General features: G+C 43.7%; 1 protein-coding gene across 4 annotated transcripts in view; it reads right to left on the reverse strand.

Annotated features, from left to right (window-relative positions):
• LOC144830006 (retinol dehydrogenase 7-like) overlaps positions 1-21794 on the reverse strand; it is a 441255-nt gene that overhangs the window by 97861 nt on the left and 321600 nt on the right. The window contains exons 1-2 of one of the 4 annotated variants that reach the window (XM_078688876.1): positions 19857-20028; positions 14020-14264 (exon numbers count right to left, since the gene is read on the reverse strand). The exons of 1 other annotated variant lie outside the window; for it this stretch is intronic. The gene's annotated coding sequence lies outside the window, so the exon portion shown is untranslated. Of the gene's footprint in view, positions 1-14019; positions 14265-19856; positions 20029-21794 lie in introns of those variants that run through there. 2 more of the 4 variants (XM_078688877.1, XM_078688874.1) reach the window with 2 other exon arrangements.

The raw sequence follows: 21794 nt of genomic DNA on the forward strand, positions 1-21794 counted from the left end.
ATGGTAGCTGTTCTATCTTAGATATCAAGTCCATTGTGTCCCTTACATAAGATCTTGTTTCCTTAACTTATAATATCAAAAAAGTGTCAATGTATTTGGCTAGTGGTTCTAATAATGCTCCACATGTCGACACAATTGGTCTCCCAGGAGGGGTTTCGATACTCTTATGTAATTTGGGCATACATATATATTTGGTATTTTGTGTGTATCGCTATTTAAAAACTCAAACTCATTTTTGCAGATCCAGCATCCACTGCATTAGTAGTCAATTCTAGTATTTGTGCTTTTAACTTCGTAGTTGGGTTCTCTGCTAAAGGTCTATAATGTACCAAAACTTCTTTATCATAATCATTACTATCACAAAGAACAATCCCTCTCCCTTTATCTGCCGGCTTTATAGTTATTGTCGGATTTTCAGACAGGTTTTTAAGGCATTTAGTTCCTGTTTGGTGCAGTTAGTATTGAAAAGAATCTTTTTTTTTCTTGTAAACAATCCACTTCTCTTAAGATCATATCTTAGAAATGCAAAATCTCAACTGGCATTAGGGCACTTTCAGGACAAAAAGCCGACTTTTTTCTCAGTCTACTTACATTGATCTGTTCTCTAGAAACCCTTTCTGAGAAGAATGTTTTTAGTCTCACTTTTCGTAAGAAGTATAAAACTTCCTTTTTTGTGTCCACTGGATTTAGTGAAAAAGTGGGGACAAATGAAAGACCTTTATATAATAAATGCATCTTCATATCTGTTGGTATGTATGTAGATAAATTATACACAGAAATCGGTTCAGATGTCTCTCTCATTTGATAGTTAAATGGACTTAACATCTGTATGTTTTCCTCCGCGTTCTGAACAACCCGGGGTCCTGATACTGATATTGTACCTGATTCTGGTACTGGTCTGCTGCTGGTTCTGCCCTCTCCATCCTATTCCTTCCTAGAAAAAGAAACAGAGTACAAACAGCTTATGATACAAGCGACCCGGGCCTTTAAATATACCGGAGCCGCGTTTAAGAATCACAAGGTAAAGTAGACTTGGGGGCAAGTTAGAGGCTCTTAAGCGGCCTGGAAGGAGGTTAGATATCCACTGCAAAGGGACTCATGTGGTTTTCTTTCTCTTTTTTTAGTGATCCTAAGATAGAAAAACAAACAGAGTATAAACAGCTTATGATACACGGGACCCGGGGTTTTAAATATACCGGAGCTGCGGGAAAGAATCGCAAGGTAAAGTAGATTTGGGGGGCACACATCTTTTTACCTTAAAAATATACGTAGTTACCCACTACGTAGCGGTTCGGGGACTTGATCCCATTTTTTTGCTTTGTTGTTTAGAACTTTATTGAACACCAAGCAAGTGACATTCCTGAGCGGAAGCGCGGGGATATTTAACATTGCGTTACATGTCACAAACATCGCATTATATATCTACATAAGGTATTTGCCTATATAGAACCGATATCAGGTTGAATGCGAGTGGCCTAGAACCATTTATGAGTTTTATCTCCTGGATAACTATACAAGGAGGGCAGTTTGGCATGCCTTGGCACGTGTCTCTTTATAATTACACATTCTTCACTCTTTCTCTACTTCAGAGAATACACAGTTTATGTATTAAATACGCTTTGCACAACTTTCATCTAATTGATCTACACAATGGGTGTTTATTTCTCCTTTTGTTTATGTAGAGAGTTACTGACTACACTTCCAAGTTTATAAATTTTATGTAAATACCAGGGTAATATGTCTTCTTTTTTGGTAAAATCTTTTTGTAAGTATGTTTGTAAACGGAAACATGTAGAATTTAAAGATGTACAGATAATGTATATAAAAATATATGTATAAAAATAGAGTGCTCTTTGTATATTGTAGGTACCCAGCTTATTACCCCAGTCCTGATGCCCAGTCCTGATGAGGCCTAAGATATGTCAGGCCGAAACGTGTCGACCTTGAGTGGAGAAGCCCTATAAAATATTAAAGAAACTATATCAATAAGTGTTAGAGTACAAAAAGATTTTGAGAAGGACTAAAAAAACTATAGTCCTTTGTTGTACTCCTCTATGAGAATATGGGGCGATCTCTTGACAGAATGGCGTTGTTTTCATATGAATAGCATCTGTATTATTGATTAGGGTAACTTTAGGGATCTTTTGACAATCAATTGGATTAATAACCTGTGGCTACATATTTTATTAGCTATTTGAAAGTATGTACTGTTTTTCAATTGTTCTCAAGTATATATATAAAAATTAATATGGAAAACTACAGTTTGTGTTGGTGACGTTCATTCAAAACAAATAAATGTGAGAAATCATTTCTGTGGAAGGATTAATTATTTTTTCCTATCCAGTTAATGTTGAAGTGGTGATTCCAACAAATTTTTCTTTGTATTTACAAGTTTATATATGCCCAGATGCGGTTGGAGTATTAGGGCTATCCCCTTGTTCGTTCTACGTTAGTGAAACAAAGACACATGACAGTGACAAATGTGGCCTTTCAACATGCAAAGGCTAAAAGATTTCAGTACCGCGGTTCCACCATAAGACCTTAATAAACTCAACAATACCCAGCAACACGAACAAAAATTATCAAAATCTCAAGATTTTCCAAGCTTGTACTATGTCATATAGTGCATGTTACCAAACCCCATATGTATAGTGATGAAAATGGTTTTGTGTGTCTGACAGCACTTTTTGCATTTTTATTTCACTTTTCATGGAGTTGCCTCACCTGATTTATAATTTATTTATTTTTGCAATTTTTCATAGCGCGGACATGGCCCGAGGGCATCAGAGCACTTTACAACAAGCATGAATCAGGGGTTACAGCAGGTTACAACAATAGTAGTTAAACTTGGAAGTTTATAACGGTGAGTGTGTGTCGGAGTTATCTCAAGACACAGTTACAGCAAATGGGCAGGAGAAATGCACTGTTAAAGTATCGATTTAGATGGTGGGTTCATATAACAAGGGCAGGTCACATCGCAGTGGGAGCATGTTTAAGTCAGGTTGAGGGGGAAATAACCAAGATATCTGTCAAAAAGGAGGACTTTGTGGTCCTTTTACTAGGCAGGCAGTTAGACGGAGGAAGGGAGAGAGTTCCAGATTCTTGTAGCACCTCCAGAGAAAGACTGGTTCATGTACCTTCCTCGACTGAAGGTGGGGGGTTCCAGTAGAAGGGACTGGGCATTTCTGGAACCCCTGTTGGCACTGGAGATTTTCAGTTTCTCATTTCGATTATGAGAGTGAGGAGGAGTGCAGCGCTCTGTGGGTAATGCAATCTATTTTGAATTGGACCAACGCTTCAATGGGAGCCAGCAGAGGGTTAACGAGACAGGGAAAATGTGGTAAAATTTCTTGACATCTAAAATGAATCATGCTGCAGCATGGAGTGCTGCTCTCAGTGGGCCTAGGTGAACCTTGGGAATGCGTGAGAGAAGGACATAGTCTAGTCTAGAGAGAATGAGAAACTGCATTACTATATAGAGGTCTTGTTCTGGAATCAATTGCCTAATGCCCCAAATCTGCTTAATTTGGTGTTGTGCAATGTTGGCCTTGGCTGGGATGTGACTGTGAAGATTGAGATGATTATCAAGGGTGATGCCGAGTGATCTCGCACTATGGACAATGGTGGGATTGCCATCCAGGGCGGTAAGTTTCATTATCCATTCTTGTACTGACATTTTTGCTTTTGGAGGTGAGAGCAGAAGACATTGTTTTTTAGTTGGGTTGTGTTTTAAATGATGGTCTGTCATCCAGTTTTGAATCTTTAACAGTGTTTTTGAAAGCAGGGAAACGTCTTCCGAGGATGATATTCTCAAGTATATTTGGGTGTCATCGGTATTGGGGTGGAATAGAATGCCAGAGTTTCTAAGAAACACATATAAAGGTTCTAGGTAGAGGTTAAAGAAGGTTTGGGAGAGGATCGACCTTGGGGGACCCCCTGGTAAATGCTGACTGATCTCAAGAGCAAGTTGCCCAGTTTCACAATTTGGGAATGGTTGGATAGGTATGAGGAGAACCAGTTGAGTTCAGTGCCACCACATCTCATGCAAAGTTCAAGAGAACGAAGGAAGTCCAGATTGTTGAGATTTGATTGCAGTAGATAAATACAGGAGGACCTGAAGGCAGGAGTTGCCAGAGTTGAGGATCCTGAGGGAGTCATCAACTATTTGGCAGATCACAGTTTCTGTACTGTGACTCTGGCAACAACCCGACTGGAGAAAAACTTGTAGCTTGTTTGTTCAAATGGGTGAGGCGAGTCGGGACACTACGCAACGTTCAATGACTTTGCCTTAGAGTGTGAAGAATGGGCGGTAGTTCTTCAGGTTCTGTGGATCAAGAGGATGTTTTTTCAGAGGTGATTTGATCAATTTTTAGTCATTCTAGGAAGAGGCCCTTATTGAGAGAGGAGTTCACAATGGTTGTCCATATTGGAAGGTGTGTGGCAAGAGATTTGCTGATAGAACCTAGAATGGTGTCCTGATTGGGGTTTGACTTTAGAGATTGTTTGTTGTAGGTCCTATTTGGAGATCATGATTATAGTGCTTGCATGGTAGGGTCTCCACCTTTTCAAGGGAGTAATTGATGGGCAGCAAGATATGAATGTCTCTGACTTTTGTATCAAAGAAATCTACGACGTTCGTGCAACGGTCCATGGATGCCCTAGGAGCTGTGGTGGAGGGGTTAGGCACCTGTGCAACGACCACAAACTGGTGCTTTGGTCTTTTCTTTGCAGAATTCACAAGGGCTTCGATATGTTGGATTTAGCTTTGAGGATGTGGTCTTTGTATTGTTTTCTCGCTTTGCAAAGCTTAGTCAAACTTGGGTGGGATGGTGCTTGTCTCCATTCTTTCTCACATATTCTGATAAGCTTTCTTTCTTCTTAAAGCTCTTTAGAGAACCATGGTGTGGAGTGTTTTGGTCTGGATAATTTGCACCTCAGGGGTGCACAATTATCGGTAAGGGATCCCATGCTGCAGTTGTATATGTCGGTGGCCTCGTTAATGTGCAGATGAGGTGTACATAGAATTAGGGTGGGAAGGGCCAGGATGGCCATGGCTATTGTGTCAAGGTTAGATGTGTCCCTGAACCATATTTTCTCTTTCTGGGGTTGTGTGTATGTTTTGGTATGCACGCTGTTAGGGAGAAAGGAATCTGCATGTGATCAGACCAGGCAACTGGGGTGGTTTCATATGTCTTACGGAGTTGGAGATTATCATATACAGAATGCCCTTTCTATATTTGAGAGAAATGTCTACAGCTGGATCTGTGAACTGCCTGTTCTGAATGCATGGGGAAGTTGCACTGCCAGTTCTACTGCTGCTGATGCCCGTGCTGTATATATTCTCTATAAAGATGTTTGAAAAGCTTGCACTGCCTTCATTTGTAGTATCTGTTAGGTGTGTTTGAGGAAAGCATGTTCCTCTGTTGCCTGTACATATTTTTTGTGAGAGGTGTTTACACTGCTGCCCATGCCCAATATGCAGGACCAGTGGAATATTATGGCAGGGTTGAGTAAATTATGTGGCAAAAAAAATGCAAACTATGTAGCATAATTAAGCAATTTTTTATGGTTTTACTTCATAATTTTGTAATTTTTACACCTCATTAGTACAAATGTAACCCCTAAATGTAGGAATAAGCAACAGAAAGATGAGCAGTCAACCTTTGTAAATGCCCTTACACTGCGTGTCGCTGTGTTTTAGTAACTTTTGCACCATTTGATGTAGAAACAAAATGCAGATTATGCAGCAGATGATGTATTATGTTGCAATCTATAATTATGTGAAAAACACCTCCGCCGCACAATCACATAATTCCAGTGATCCTGCCTATAGGTTCTCAGGTTGAGGTTGTCATTGCAATATATGTTCTATGTATAAAAATTAAGCTTGTGTTGCTGTGTGTGCTGCAACTGTTTTGCAACTGTTTTGTTTGTTTTAGTGTAGATTGCACTTCTGCGGCTCAGGCTGTGCCTGTTGTGTGCGTGATGCAAACTTACAATGCTGTCTATGCTGTTAACTTTTTTTATGCGTAGTAAGCTTGCCATTCTCTTGCTTATATGTTCTCTGTTTGAGGGAGGTTTGGTCTTCTGAAATCCGTGCTATATATGTCCTCTGTGTAAGGGAAGCTTTGACTGATGTTTTTTGTGCTGTATGTTTTCTCTATGTGAAGAGCGTTTGCAACATTGCTACCATTTCGTCAGAGACTGTTGCATCCTGTATTCTCAATGTGATCGCTTTCTGCAGTGTTCTCTGTGCTCTAGTGTAGCGTCCCCCCTGTCCCGGGTGTGTGTAAATGATCAAGCCGCGCATGGAGCTCGGTATTACACGTCTTTATTCTTCAGAGTGTAACCGTTAACTGTGTTGTAATACATCATGAATTTTCTTAACCACACCCAATCACTTATATCACTATTCTACTGAGTTCATCATGCAGCAGAGGGGACCTGCTATCTCTAACACACACAACACTACATCTCCCCCTTGTTAAATAAAGAGTGAAAAAATACATATATACATCATAATTCCTTAATGAGTCATCAAGGGGCTCGAATCAGTCTTCCAGATCTCATTGCATGAGGTTGAGGAGACATCGGAGAGGCATCCACAGCGGGCACCAGTCATACGGACACAGGTGTAGTCTTTGGGCTCTCCTGACTCCCAGATGGAAGGGTCTCACTCTGAATGTCTGGATTCAACGAACCTTGGGCAGGTTTTTGAAATAAGAGGAATCTCTTGTTTGGACTCTCCAGCATGGTGTGTCCTTTACTAGTCACAACCCTCAGTGGGTCAGCATCATGTTTGCATTTCTACCTCATAATGGCTTGGGGCCAGATTTAGGAAGGCAAATACCGGTCGGTAACGGCCGATTTCGGCCGTTACTGACCGGTATTTGCAGATGGAGATTTAGGGGCCTTCAAATATAAGGAATCGGTATTATTAGGGATTCGGTAATTTTACCGAATCGGTAAAATACCGAATCGGTAAATTTACCGAATCGGTAAATCCAGATTTAGGCGGCACTGAAAACAGTGCCACCGGCCCTTAAGAATTCGTTATTTACCATGAAATACTATTTCATGGTAAATAACAGATTACTGTGTACATGCACATCTGTGCATGTACACCTGTGCCATGTGGCACACATACATGCCCTAAGGGCATGTATGTGTGTCACATGGCACACAAGCCTGTATCAGGGGTGCAACAGGGTGTCAAAGTGACACCCTGTCCCCCTTGACAATTCGGTAATTTTACCGAATCGGTATTTACCGATTCGGTAATTTACATTGATTCCTATGGGCCTCAAGGCCCATTGGAATCAATCGCAATTACCGAATCGTTAAATACCGATTCGGTAATTACCAAATCATACCGATTTGGTAAAAATTACTGAATTATTATCTAAATCTCATTTACCGAATCTAGAATACCGAATCAGTAAAATTCGGTATTCTAGAGTCGGTAAATGTGAATTACCTAAATCCGGCCATTGGTCTCTTCTGAACACAGGGCTCCTAGCACAGCGGTGTCTATCGGCATAGCTCTTCATTTAGTATTTGTGAGACAAATAATTGGTGAGAGGTTTATCAATTTCAACAGATCTTTCAGTGTTCCATTGTGGCAATTTGATTCCAATGGCTCTCCCAAATATTAAGGTGTCAGGGTTTTCACCTGTGATAGAAAGAGGAGTTACCTATATGTACGTAGGGCAGAATGAAGAACTGATTTCAAGCCTTTCCAGTGCCGCATGATAAAATGTCTTATTGAGGGTGCTCATAATTTGCTGGATGAAGACTATCGCCTGTGGCCAGAAAGGTGTGCTTTTCTGATGCCGGACATTTAGATGAGTGGGAAAATCTTTAAATTCTCATCTATTGAAAGGCGGGCCATTGTCACATTTCAAAATCGAAGGAACACCCCATGTTGCAAAAATACTTTTTAATCTCTAAAATGACTCTGTCATAAGTAGAAGACGACAGATCTTGCACAAGGGGAAAATACAGGAGTATTCATCAACAATTATTAGTAGATGATGTCCATTGTCAAGGAGTCCAAAGAAGTCAATTTGATTCTTCTCCTATGCATGCTTTGGAACATCAGACATGTTTAAGGGATGCAAGGTTGTTTTGGATGAAAAGCAGTTGCACAAATGGCATTCCCTTAATTCCTTTTCAATTCTTTCATCAAGACGAGGGAACCACACTCGGTCCCATAGGGCTCATTTAGTAGGAGCAACTCCACGATGTCCCTCATGTGCCAGTTCAATGACTCTCAAGCCTCGTAATATAATGCCTTCTGAAGTAAATAAAAGTTCTTCCTGCACATTTTTGAATTTCTGGTTTTCAAGGCCATCATGAAGAGGTCAAGTATGTTTTCTCCAAGATTGAGGTGTAATAATGTCTTTGAGTATTAGCAAATCTCTGTCAGTGCTCGTGGCAGCAATGATTGTTTCTCCTGGTATAGCAGCAGGGGTACTGGATTTCACAGTGAAGTTAAAATAAGCATCAGCCGCTTTAGAAGTGCTGCCATTACATGGTATTGGTAAACATGAGAAGTAGTCAGCAGGGTTTTGATCTTCTCCTGGACAATGCACAATCGTAAAATCACACTCCTGCAGTTGCAACCCCAACCTCTCAATACAAGGGGGCATTTGGCTTTAGGATTACCAAAAATGGTGAGTGATGCTTGGTGGCCGGTGACAACCGTGAAGTGCTTTCCATAGAGGAACACATGAAAATGCTCACAAGCCCCACACTACAGCGAGGCTTTCTTTTTCAGGTTGTAAATAGACACGTTCCGTCGTGACAAACTTCTGCCAGCACAAGCCATAATGTGACTTGGTGCATTTGTATGTCCAATGTGCTTGGCAAGGAGGGCACCTAACTTCACCAAGCTTGAATCAACAACAACCTCCTCCTGCAGTTTCAGATCGAAGCATGCCATTCCAGTGGCGTTCTCAATTGCAAGCTTGATTATCTTGAAGCTTTATTCACATTCACATGTCCATCCAAATTGAACATTTTGTTTTGTTAGGTCTCTCTGTAGGGCACTTACAGTGGCAAAATCACACATAAATGTTGAACAGTAACTGGCTGTACCAAGGAAGGATTGCAGAATAGTTACATCTTGTAATGAGAAGTGGATGAAAAGGCTTGTACTTTATTTGGATCTGGAGTCATTCCCCCATCAGAAAAAATATGACTGAAGAACTTGAGTTTTGTTTTATGAAACTCACACTTTTCAGCATTTAAAGTGAGCCACTCTACAATTTACACACTTGTAAGAGCTTTATCATCAATCATCAAGTTCTTTCTCAATTAAATTAAACGCAATTTGACGATGTCATTGAGCAACAGGACGGATATCCTCATTTATGTGTAGTTGCACTTTCATTGTCTTAAGTCTTCCTAGTCTATACAATAAGCATGGAAACTGATTCACTATCTCCTGATAGGCATTGACATAGTAAATTACAGAAATCAGCCCCATGTTAGAGGCAGTGCTGAAATTGAGCAAACATGCACTCGATGAAGTGCCATGCAGGACATTAATTGGTGGTTGTACTTTCGTCTTTTTATGCCTCACGGTTGCAATAAACCAGGTGTCTCGAGCCGGTCAATAGCTGATGCTCATTGAAACCTTCAGGGTAGCTCACAGCCTTAAGTGCATTTTTAAAAGAGCACAGGGTCACATTTTCTTTTAAAGTTAAGGGAAGTCTGTGTTTATTTTATATTATTTTCTTCAGGCTGCAGATAGCAGGGCCTCATAATGAGCAGTGCTGGAGTCAGATTCATGACCCAGGGCACAGAGATGAAGAAATGAAGCAATTCTGGGATCTAACTCCTAAAATAAGTCCTTGTCAGCTTAATATTGGAGTGTGAAAACAAAAGGATGGTTCAGAATGCTTTTAAATGGCAGAGATTTTAAATGAAAAGCTACTTTAATTATTAAGTTACCTCTTCATTTTAATTTTCTCCCATTTCAAAGTGTCACATTTACAAATAGCAGGGTTTTTCTCCCAGTAGTTAGTAGACAATGTGCCATATTTATAGATCAAAAATACAGTCCTTTTTAGGTTTCGCCAGTGAGACCTATTGCTGTTGTTGTGCCTCCCAAGGGAGACAGCCCGGTGCACGAGCCGCTTAGGGTCTGTGGACGCACTTCGCCCGCGCACACACACAGCGTTACTGAGGCCAGCTGAGGCACACACACACACGCACACACACAGACGCACATAAACCCCCCCACCCCCCGCACACACAGAGGCACACACACACACCGCCCCCCCACACACACCGCCGCCGCCCCCCACGCACACACACCGCCCCCCCAATTAAGCCCCACTTACCTCATCAGCGGCCTCAGCCGCCACTCCTGAATTCTGCTGCCACCGCGGGGCTCTCCCTCAAGCATGGGAGCCCCGCGTCACCACTGCTCCTGGGCCATCCACTCCGTGGGTGCGGGCTTCCCTCAGAAGACGGAAGTCCCGCCCCACGACAAGCATGACGCTCCTGGTTTCGGGATGTGCACGCGCACGCTCACGGCTTGTGCCCATTAAAGCACTAACGCCACTTCACTTTCAAATTCCGTAATCGCTGTTGTTTCATTGGAAGTACCTCAGCTCTGCCAATAACGTTCTGGTGCACTAGAAATAACAGCCGTCTGTTAAGGGTACACGTCGACTCCAAAGGCGATTTACCTGGGCTGGGCAGTTAAAGTCAGGGCGTTGAAAGCAGAACTCGGGTCAAACAACACTGCACTAGGCCCGACCCAGCGCTGCGCTGAAGGGGAGGACCGGAGCCTGTCCGAAGCAAATCTCGGTGGTGTTGCTGTATAAGTTTCTAGAATGCCCCTCCTGAGTCAGGAGAACGGAAGCTGCCGGAATGACTAGTCTTTTTCAGCTCCTCCGGCAGCGGCCGAGGGAGGAATTAACTCTGCGCCAGAACATGGAGGGCCCGCACCCCGCAGACTGCGAACACGCATCAAAGGTGTCCTTCTCACTGGAGGACGAGGCTGCCGAGGCGGTTCTGGAGCCAGGGGAGGCACAGCAAATATCAGACAGGTAAGGCGCTCACTGGGATAGGCGGGGTGCCTCGTTAGTATAGCGGCGCTATGAAGGGACACCCACTGCCATGGAGGGTTGTGGTGGCGCTTCTGCCTCCCACGACATTGGCACACATCTCGGAACTCTTCAAAAAAACTTGAAGAGGACTGTACCAACCGTTCTTCGGCACTTCCGTTTAAAAAAAAATTATAATGGATAGAACATTCGCCTTTCAGTAGGGCAGAAATACATTCACGAAGGCATTGGCAAATGAAACACAACTGAATCGGAATGCTTGCAGTTGTAGCCCTACAGACACCGGTTGCAAGGGCGTTGTGCGTGTTGTTTCCGTGCTGTGCGCTCCGGCGCTGTGGCATGGTGGCCTCTAAAATCTTCTATTTAAAGAGCCTCTGACAAGTTCGCCAGCTGAGAGTCTCCGCGACTGACGTCTATAAACATGTTCACGTTGAGGGTCTGTGTTTTTATCTTTTCCACTCCGTAGCCCCTGGTGCATGTCTGCGTTTGAAATATATATATTTTTTAAAAGCCCGGCATGTCTGGGCAACAGGGAGCAGATCGTAGCATTTCTACAAAACAACATTTTTGAGTTCCTTTTCACAATGTGTCTGGTCAATGCAACGTTAGTTGACAAGCACCCTACAAATGTGAGGTTGGGTTGGTGCAACTCGCGTAGGGGCCGGCGAATGCGTCACTTCGTGGTTAAGCAGGCAATGGTTTGGAGTAGCACTTCATTGGGGCACAGTAAATACCGCATAACGGTTAGCACTTCCTCGTTCTCCCCGCCTTGAGTCATTGAATGTCTTCCCGCATTGTCTATTTTTTTTTTGTTGCAGTTTGGTACAGTGCAAACTTGGCCCGAAGGTTTTAGAGTGCTTTACATAAGCAACAGTTGTGTTACAAACGGACACATTCATTTTTAAGCACGGGGAGATTAGGTGATTTGACCAGAAACACAGGATGTTTAAGAGTCCCATCAGACTCGATTCTCGTTCCCCAGCTTCAAAGTCGGCTGCCCTAGCCCTTAAGCCACACCCTCTCCTCTGTTTCCACCCAGAGGAGGTGGTGCCCACTGCATTATGGTCACTATGGAGAACCCAAAGGTTGACTCCCTGCATGCTTGTTGTCAGGGTACAAGTCCTAAACAAGTATTCGCAATGCAATAGGTCTCGCATTTTCATGAGTTTAAGCTATTGGCATAGTAAATGGCAATGCCTTTAATTTTATGTTTTAAAAACCAAAATAAAAGGCATTGTCATTTACAATGCCAAAAGCTCAAACTTGCGTAAAGGCGAGACCTATTGCATTGCAAATGCTTGTTTTATACATGGGAGAGATTTAAAGTGAAGAAAAATATTTCTATGAAACTTTAAGAGCTTAATTACGTGTCTGGACGGTTCAAGGACCAACAGACTCGTGGGGGCATTGCGGCAGCAGTCTCCGACCACCCTATTACGATTATGGGAGTCGGACTGCCATTGCTCTGCTGCAGCAGCAAGGGAACCCCCATTCCCTGTCGGTGTTGCTGTGGTCAGGAGGCATCAATATGCCTAGTGGGACTGCCTCAGAGGCAGACAGACAGGAGGAAACTCCTAATCTGGTGGGTGGGCTGACCACGGCTTTGGCTGTGTGGCGACAGGGCGGACCCGGCACTGCAGTGCCACAGTCGAAATCAGAAACTAAGGGGCCGATTAGAATGCCCCCTTAGCGGTGCTGGGACCGGCTGCCAGTGGTGCGGCAGTCCCACACCTGCAATTAGGATGCCAACGCCACCATGGTGGCGGCATCCTCCATTCCCAACATTGTTGCGGTCGGTGCTCACAGCACTGCACGCCACATTGCTGGGAATGCACTGTGTGCATTGTCATGCACAAGGTGACAGGTACCGTGAGGTGCCTGCCACCATGTCCATGACAATGCAGGGGGATACCATAGGTACCTCCCATGTGCACCCCCCACCCCACCAATACCCTCGGGGCCCGCAACAGGCCCCCGAAAACAGACTCTGCATGGCTTTCCATTGCAGGGTCTCCGCCATGGAAAGCCATGCTCCGCTGCCCATGCTAATATGGATGGTGGTGTCTAGCTGACACCACCACCATAGATGGCCCCTATTCCGCCTGGTCGACTGGCGAAAAAGTGGCGGACGGTATTTCCGTCCGCCGGGGTCCCCCTGTCGTACTAATATTCCAGGGGGGAAATGGGTGGCGGGCGGGGAAGGATGTAGGGTTGATCGCCACCGCCATGCGGTCGGTGGCGATCAGCCCTTCATCCTAATCAACCCCTACGTTTTAGTGTTTTTCTCCAATTTCCTTTAAGTTAATTACGTTTTAATATTTTATGAAGCATGGTTCTTCACTTTAAATTCCTTCCATTTAAACAAATGGCTGTATTTTTCTATTTTAAACATGGCACCTTGTCTACAGGCCACTGGGGGCAAGATACCTGGTGTTTGTAAATGTGACGCTTGGAAATGGGATTAAATTTAAATGATGAGTTTAATGGAATCCATATAAACATAAAGTTCACTCTTCGGTTACATTTTTTTCTCCCATTTCAAAGTGATGTCTTTACACACAGCAAGCATCTTGCTCACAGTGGCTGATAGACACAGTGCCATATTTATAACTGAAAAATACAGCCATTATTTTAAGTGGGAGAAATGTAATGTGCAGAAAAATGCTCCATATAATAAATATTTTTGCAGAACGTTTTCTGGACTTTAAATTTCTCCCATTGACAAAGTAGTTATATGTGTGTATTATACATGTAACAGTGCCACATATGACAAAAGATATTCCAGTGCAACAAGTACGTACAACATAGGCTCACAGTCAACCAAACACATTTATTCCATATATATGGACACATGTTCATACATCCCAAAGACCTCACTCTCACTGAATATACATGGCATTCCTGTCATAGTACCCCTAGTCAAAGAATTTGTTCAAACCATAGTATCTGGTTCTATGGATCTTAGGCTTAAAGCCAATGGAACTGGGCATGAAGGTGTCTGGTAACGATTAGCAAGTGGTTTGGCCTTCAGTAGCTCATGATGATTTTCTCTGATCAGAAGTAGCTCTCACTACAGAAAAGGTAGACCCCATCTGCTGCTCCATGCATGGAAACGTCACTCTTTTGAGGTTACTGTGCTCTCTTGATTCTTCTGAGGCACTGAACCCCCACCTACTCCTAAACCTGTAAGAAAAAATAAAATAATTCATAATAATAGGGGAAGAGTATCTATAAGACTCTTCCACACCCCTCCCCCCACACCACCACCTTGCTCTATCTGAGTTGAGACGCCCAAAGGAGCAAAATCAAGGGCCTTTGTTACACATCTCGAACTCAACTACCAAAAAATACGTCACCCCTTTTGTAGGCGGAAAGTACAGTTTTCTCTTTGTTCTGGCCAGTGACAACTGCCGCAAATCTGGTAACTAAACCTATACATAGCAGGTTGGCTGAGTGATGCGAATTCCTGGGATGAAAGTTATTGGTTAGGATCAAGATAGGCCACTGTACTTTTGACGATCATAAAGGAGTCCATATTTGGCGTGCTGGCATGTTTCTGCATATCAGGACATTTCCAATCATCTAGGTTAGTAGTGTTATTAACATCACCATTTGTCTTTCTCTGCTTAGGGCAAACTCAATGACATTTTCAGAAGATCGTTTTGTGAACTACAGGAGACATCAAAGTGCATAACAGGAGAAGAGTATCTGGTGAGCTGAAAGGATCTGTGAGTGGGTTAGGGTGCAGCTATGTATGTAAAACGCAGCATTAGGGGCTAGAGTAATTCTGATGTGGCTAAAAGAACTCACAATGGACTCCAATCAAGGAAGTAGTGTTTTCGAACTGGCCCCATCCAGGCAAGACCTACTACTCCCAACATGGGTGGGTGATTACACACACTGTATAACCTGTGCACCCCCTTAGATAGCTTGGCACTGAGCAGTCAAGCTTACCACAGAGCCAATGTGTAAAGCAATGGCACAGTACTTACTCACAATAAATACCTTGACTGTCACAAAAGAGACTTTTCACTTGATGTATGTAAATAACGTTTGCATTCAACACACAAAATAATATACAGAACATCAGCATCAGGTATTTCTGAGGAGCATAAATCATATTCAGAAATATTGTTAGCAATACATGTTCAAATGACATTAGCAATATGCACATATGGGAAAGATCCTAATGTACATCCCTCATCACCCTTATGCGTTGCAACATATTGTCCGTCTACCTGAGCAGGGGACACACGTGCACCTGCCCTTCCTTTCACCTACCACTCGCTTTACCGCTTAGGAGGTACCCTCTGGAAACTCAGATGGAAATGAGAGGTCCTCTCAGGATGGTTAGTGACCTAAACAGGCCAGCCTGAGTAAACGCACAATTGCACGCATCTGCCCGCAATGGCAGGCTAGACACGCATTTAAGAGTACTATTGGTGCAAAGCACACACCTGCCTGCAATGGCAGGTTGGACACATATTTTAAGAGCAGGATCCGTGCAGAGAGCACACCAGTCTGCAATAGCAAGCTGGACATGTATTTAGAGCTGGACATGTATTTAGAGACACAAGGTAAGCACCACTTCTTAATGTGTGTAGGAAGGTGCGATCACTTTCACACTGTATTTACTATGGGAAAGTGCCCTAGTTCCTAAGGCCATCACAAGAGAATCAGCAAAACCCAGGAGAAATAAGCTAAATGTTTGGGTAAATGCTACCTGAAGAGTTCAGTTCTAATATAGTGTTTAAACAGCTTACTGATTTTCAAGTGCTCTTAGTGTAAACTGATGGTTGAGACATTCAAGAATTGTGACCTTTTATTGCAAACCATTGGTAACTTTCATGCTAAGGCCTGTGTGTAGCTCTACCAAATGACTGAATCCCATTGGCCTATTGTAAGGGTGTGTCGACATACAGAATTTACAATCGAAATCCTCTTAAATAGAAGACAGAAAGGGCCTCCATCACTGAGGCATGCACCTTCTCAAGGTACATGTCCCAATTCCCAGTCCTATGGACTCCTCTCAACTGCTGATCTCTCGACCACATGAAAACCAGAACTGTTCTACTTTGAACAGCAACAATAGCTATTATTGATTTGTTTGTTGATGAGTTTCATAATGTGTTAGCTGTAGGCAATAAGTTGCTTCAGAGGGCCAAATGCAAAACAAATGTTCTATGACAATACTTATACCAAGATTTTAAAAATTCTGCATTCGCAGGAAATTGTAAGCCATACAGCAGCAAGGCCTACAAGATGCCACCAATATGCACCTAGGGTGGCCAAAGAGGTATAGTGAGATAGAAACCAGAGTGCTAACCGGTGACCATCGACCCATTAGGGATGCCTGCAGCCGGAACATACATTTGTAAACAGTACACCAGACCAAACGTTTCCACAAATCTACAGCCAATACGCAAAGACCCTTTCCTTACTCCGCTATCAGCATCCCACATCCACTTTTTCAGAAAAAGTGCCTAATTTTATAACATGGTAAAAGAGTGTGTGCTGGTGGAAAGGACCATTCATTACTATGTATGAGGCATAGAGAAGAAGGGGTGAAATAAATCTGCTGACTAGGTCTGACAGCTCCAGTTCTCTTACCAGGGTCTGCTGGGAGCAAGCAGTACTGTTGTCTGGGTCGGGGTACAAGTATGTTCCAAAAGACACTATAAGAATAGAGTTGGTTAGAGATGAACCAGAGTTTTCCCTTTGATGTGTCCACAGAAGGAGTCTATTTGACCAGGACAAAGAGACGAGTCTGTTAGGAATCCTCCTTTCTGGCTAGGAGTACTCAGGGTAGAGGGTTTGGTGTAGAGGACTTCTTCCTATCTGCACATGATCACTTTTGGGTAATAGAGCTGGCCCCGGCTGCTGCTCCTATGCTGGGGATTGTGAGACCAGCACAGGTTGGAGAGCCATGCCCTAATGACTGAGTGTAGTGCCAGGTAGAGATGTGCAGACAATTAGGCACTGCAGCTTACCAAACGCACAGGCTGCAAGGAGAGTTTACAAGTACTCTGTATAGGTACATTGAAGAGGGACCTCACAAGCTATGCTCATAAGGAACACACGTTACCAGAATACAGATGATATATACGTATCTCATATATACCGGCATCTTACATGCTGCACAGAAAGTGCATCTGCTTCTTGGAGTGATATATATGAAGCACGCTGCTCAGAGACACGTGATATTGTATATACAGGGCCTTGGCACCTCAGACTATAGATACAATACATGGCACCTCACAGGCTGCATATATGTGTTACATAGGGTTCGCTAGCTACAGCAGGAACAGGATACATGCAATGGGCTACTGCAGGTGCATTGACCCCTCAACCAATTAAAACAGGTGTCCACAGGCTATCCACATAATTCTCTGCTTCCAGTGTGAGTATTATCCACCTGAGTTACCACGCACTATAGCGCACTAGGAACACCCACTAATACAGCAATTCAAAATGTCACTGCCGAAGGCATGAAGGACTGTAACAAAAATGAAGTAATGTTAATATGCAGAATTAAAATGTACCTGTCTCTGGATCAATGTTGTGCTCAGTTCAACCCTGTCCATGACACCCCCATTAAGCCCGCCACCCTACTGTCTGAGTCTCAAGAATGGACGTGTGACACTCCTGGAGAGCCCACAAAAAGCATCTGCCATGCGGGGATTCTGTCTGTTTCAAACTGAGCGCTAAACACCTGTAGCTTACATGCCCGACAACCATCGACGTGAGTGCACGAGTCGTAGGCCCAAAGAGGAACAAGCAGGGCTTCTGCAGGGATTCGAAGTCTGAATGACACCCCACCTTCTCTGTTAACACTGATATGGAGTGTAACTCTGACGTCTGTCCTTGCGTGTGGGGTCACTGCGGCAATTTGTTCACCCCAACCCTGACAGACTGACAGTTAAGGTGTGTGTGACCTGACTGAACAATTATTGGGAGCGCCTGTTCCACCCCCAAACTGCCCCCCTGAAGATATGCCCTTGAGTATAGTGGCATACAGTGCAGTGGTGCAGAATAGATTGGCGTAGCGTGCATTGTTGTTGAGTGAAATGGGGTAGTGTGCATTGATGTAGAGTGCAGTGACATAGAGTGCAGCAGCATAGAATGCAGTAACATAGAATAGAGTGGTGTAGAGTGCAGTGGGGTAGAGTGGAGGGGCGCAAGTTAGATTACAGTGGCGTAAAGTGGAATGGGGCAGAGTGGCATAGATTGCAGTGGTGTAGAGTAGATTGTGTCAGGGTAGAGTAATGTGTTGTGTGCAATGTCATAGAGTGCAGTGGTGCGGAGGAGATTAGAGAGGATTAGAGTGGATTGGCATAGAGTGCAGTGGCAAAAAGTGTAGTGGTGCATAGTAGAGTAGTGTGGGGTAGAGTGCATTGGCATGGAGAAGAGTGGTGTAGAATTGAGAGGTGTTGAGTGAAGTGCATAGAGTGGAGTGGTGCAGAGCAGAATGCAATGAAACAGTGTGGAGTGGCATAGTGCGGAGTGGTGCAGAGTAGAGTGGAGTAGAGTGGCATAAAGTGGAGAATGCATGGTGTGGTAGCGCACTGCTAAAACAGATAACACATCTTCAATTGAAAGGACCATTACAAATACACAGACATACAGTTTTACTGATAAAAGTATACAGCCCACAAACGATAATGTGTGGAAATATTAGCACCTAGTCTAGATTTGTTTTGATCGTACTAAAATGTGTTTACACCACACTTCAGAATTACCCAAAAAATGTGCTTCATTTGTGCTTTTCATATTCTGAAATATCTGCACAGTTCATTTACAGGCATTTCAATTTTGTTTTTATGCTTTGCGCTCAGAAAAAAATAACATTGTTTTCCACACCGCAATGAGACACCAGTGATAACACTTTCCGCCTAACTTATATACATTCATCAATGGACTTAATGCCATGTGGAGAGACCCCAAAGGAACATTTGCATGTTTATTTAATTTGCATGATTTATGTTATGACAAATGTTCTTATTTTCATTCAAGAATGAACTTTGTCATAAGTACAATACTTACAATTCATACATAAATTCACTAAATTTTTACATTAAATACAAAATCAGGACAATACAGTATATAACAAAATGAAATTGGATCACCCCAAACATCAATCCTTCTGATGAACTCAAACCAGCCAATAGAAAGCATGTAAATGTGAGTTATAGACCACAAGGCCCATGGTAAGAAATGGGCGGAATGTGGAAGCTTCCAGAATGTCCCCAATATGTCGTCAGCAAACCAGGCAGATGGGCAGTCTAGTTGGCTTTGATCTAAAAATCGCTATTTAGCAAGTTTGTGATCCTCGGATATAATTCTGCCTGAACGTAAAAAAAAGTCTTACAAAGAAATGCTCATGCCATCAGGCTTCGTTGGGGGTGGGGCGAGCTTCTGCAGAAATCTCCCCTCACACTCTAGGCGCGCTGCTTTCTTGGAGTATTAGAGAAATGTTGTCCAAATCCACCTCAAGTGCAAGCTTCCGACCATGCTGGCCTGTATCCCTCCCTCTTCTGCTGTCCTGCCGCTCTCCCCAGTGACATGTTTCTGTTTCGCTCTGTATGTTACATAAATGCTGCCCCTATATTACAGAGTAAACACAGCTGCATGCCACTATTTTCCTCGCACCCACTCTGTCTATCCTGTTCCGACTGCTGCCCTTTGGGGCTACCTTTGCGCTTCATAAATACCTCAGAAAAAATAAATAAATAAATACAATATAATTAAGAATTGGCTGTATGAAGAGATTGTTACCTTCACTCTTCACTTCTTAAATCTGATGAGAAAAAGCGCTTCTTTTGTTAGAGGCAGGGTCCAGCCATAAAGAGCTCCTGAACCAGGCAGTGCTGGGTCTTTGAATGTCTCTACAAAGGAATACAAAAGTGGCCAGCCCATGCAGATGTCTCCGAACCGTGAGAAGCTTCGATCAGTCAGATTTAAAGATTAGGTGTGTACGTGTGATGATTACCATTGGACAGGCATCTCTTGATGGAACATTTAATGCCTTGGTAACCAGCCAATGGGGAGTGTCACTGTCAAACAGCCTTGAGGGTGATTGGAGGACCAATGTGACAACATACACACCCATCACAGCACACATCAGAACATCTGGAATAAGACACATTTCAGAGTGAACCGGGGTAACCAGTTTGTAAAGGAACGTTCTTCATTTCTTCTGCTGTTGGGAGAGTGCAGTTGATGACAGATGAGTTTGGTGCTGTCAGTTAGATCGTTATGCCTCTTTGGGTAATGCCCCGGTTACTTACCGGTAATCTTTATTACTCCGAGTCCTTGTCTTCCTCGCCACAGTATTAACACATGAGCCTCCGGCTCCCACAGAAACTCCAAGCACAACTTTTATCGCTCTGGTCTCCCTCTCCCTCCTCCAAGATGGCCCCCAGTGGCTACAGCCAATCCCATAAAGGGACACAGAACCAGCCAAATGACCTGAAAAACCAAGCCGCAGACATGAAGCCACCACCAGGGACGGAGGGAAGGGAAACTATACTGTGGCGAGGAAGACAAGGACTCGGAGTAATGAAGATTACCGGTAAGTAACCGGGGCATTACCTCCTCGTCCGTCTTCCTCGCCACAGTATTAACACATGAGCGGATACCCAAGCAATCAGCTTCATGCAAGGAAAACAGCCCACAACATCAATGCAGTGGAACACAGTTTATTAACAAGAGGCAGATAAACCAAAGAAATCCTCCAAGGAATACCAGCATTAAGCACAGAATAGGCAAAGGAAACAGAACCCCCACCCCCAACCTGAAGGCGGTAATGCGACATGAAGGTATGAGGGGACGACCAAGTGGCAGCCCTGCAAACATCCTCCAAGGAGACCCCTTTAAACGCAGCCCAAGACACAGCCACCGACCGGGTGGAACAGCCTTGAACAGGGAGAGAAGGAACCTCGGAAACAGAACCATATGCCAACAAAATAGTCTCCTTAATCCAACGACTGACCGTGGAAAGGGAAGGTTTCAAGCCCTGACGGGACAAACCAAAATTGACAAACAAATTGTCCACTTTGCAGAAGGGAGACGTGCGGTCCAAATACACCAATAAGGCACGACGAACATCCAAAAGGCTATTCTCCGCCGAGGAAGGATCAGGGCACAGAACAGGAAGCACCACCTCAGCAGAATGGTGAAAATAGAAATCAACCTTAGGTACAAATGTAGGATGAGGGCGCAAAACCACCCGATCCAACAAAATAACCAAAAATGGAGCAGACCGTAGGAAAGCCCCCAACTCCCCAATATGCCTGGAAGAAGCAATAGCTACAAGAAACACGACCTTGAGTGTTAAAAACTTTAAGTCAACCGATTCGAAAGGCTCGAAAGGAGCCAATTGCAAGGAACGCAATACCAAAGGAAGGTCCCAAGGAGGAGGACAGAGGATAGGACGGGGATGCAGGAAAGACAGCGACTTAAAACGTCGAGCCACCAAAGGAGCCACCGAAAGCAAAGGGAGGACATGAAATGCCCTAATGGCGGCCCACTGTGCCCGAAGAGTAGAAATGGCCAAGCCCAACTCAAACCCCTCATTCAAAAAATCAAGAATGCGAGCAGGGTCCAAAGAAGCCACCGACAGATGGCGACCAACACACCAGGAAGCAAAATTATCCCAATGCTTAGCATAGGATTTCAGCGTAGAAGGCCTCCGGGACTGCTGGAGAACCCCAG

Source organism: Lissotriton helveticus, chromosome 1_1 (assembly GCF_964261635.1).
Source record: "Lissotriton helveticus chromosome 1_1, aLisHel1.1, whole genome shotgun sequence".
NCBI lineage: Eukaryota > Metazoa > Chordata > Amphibia > Caudata > Salamandridae > Lissotriton > Lissotriton helveticus.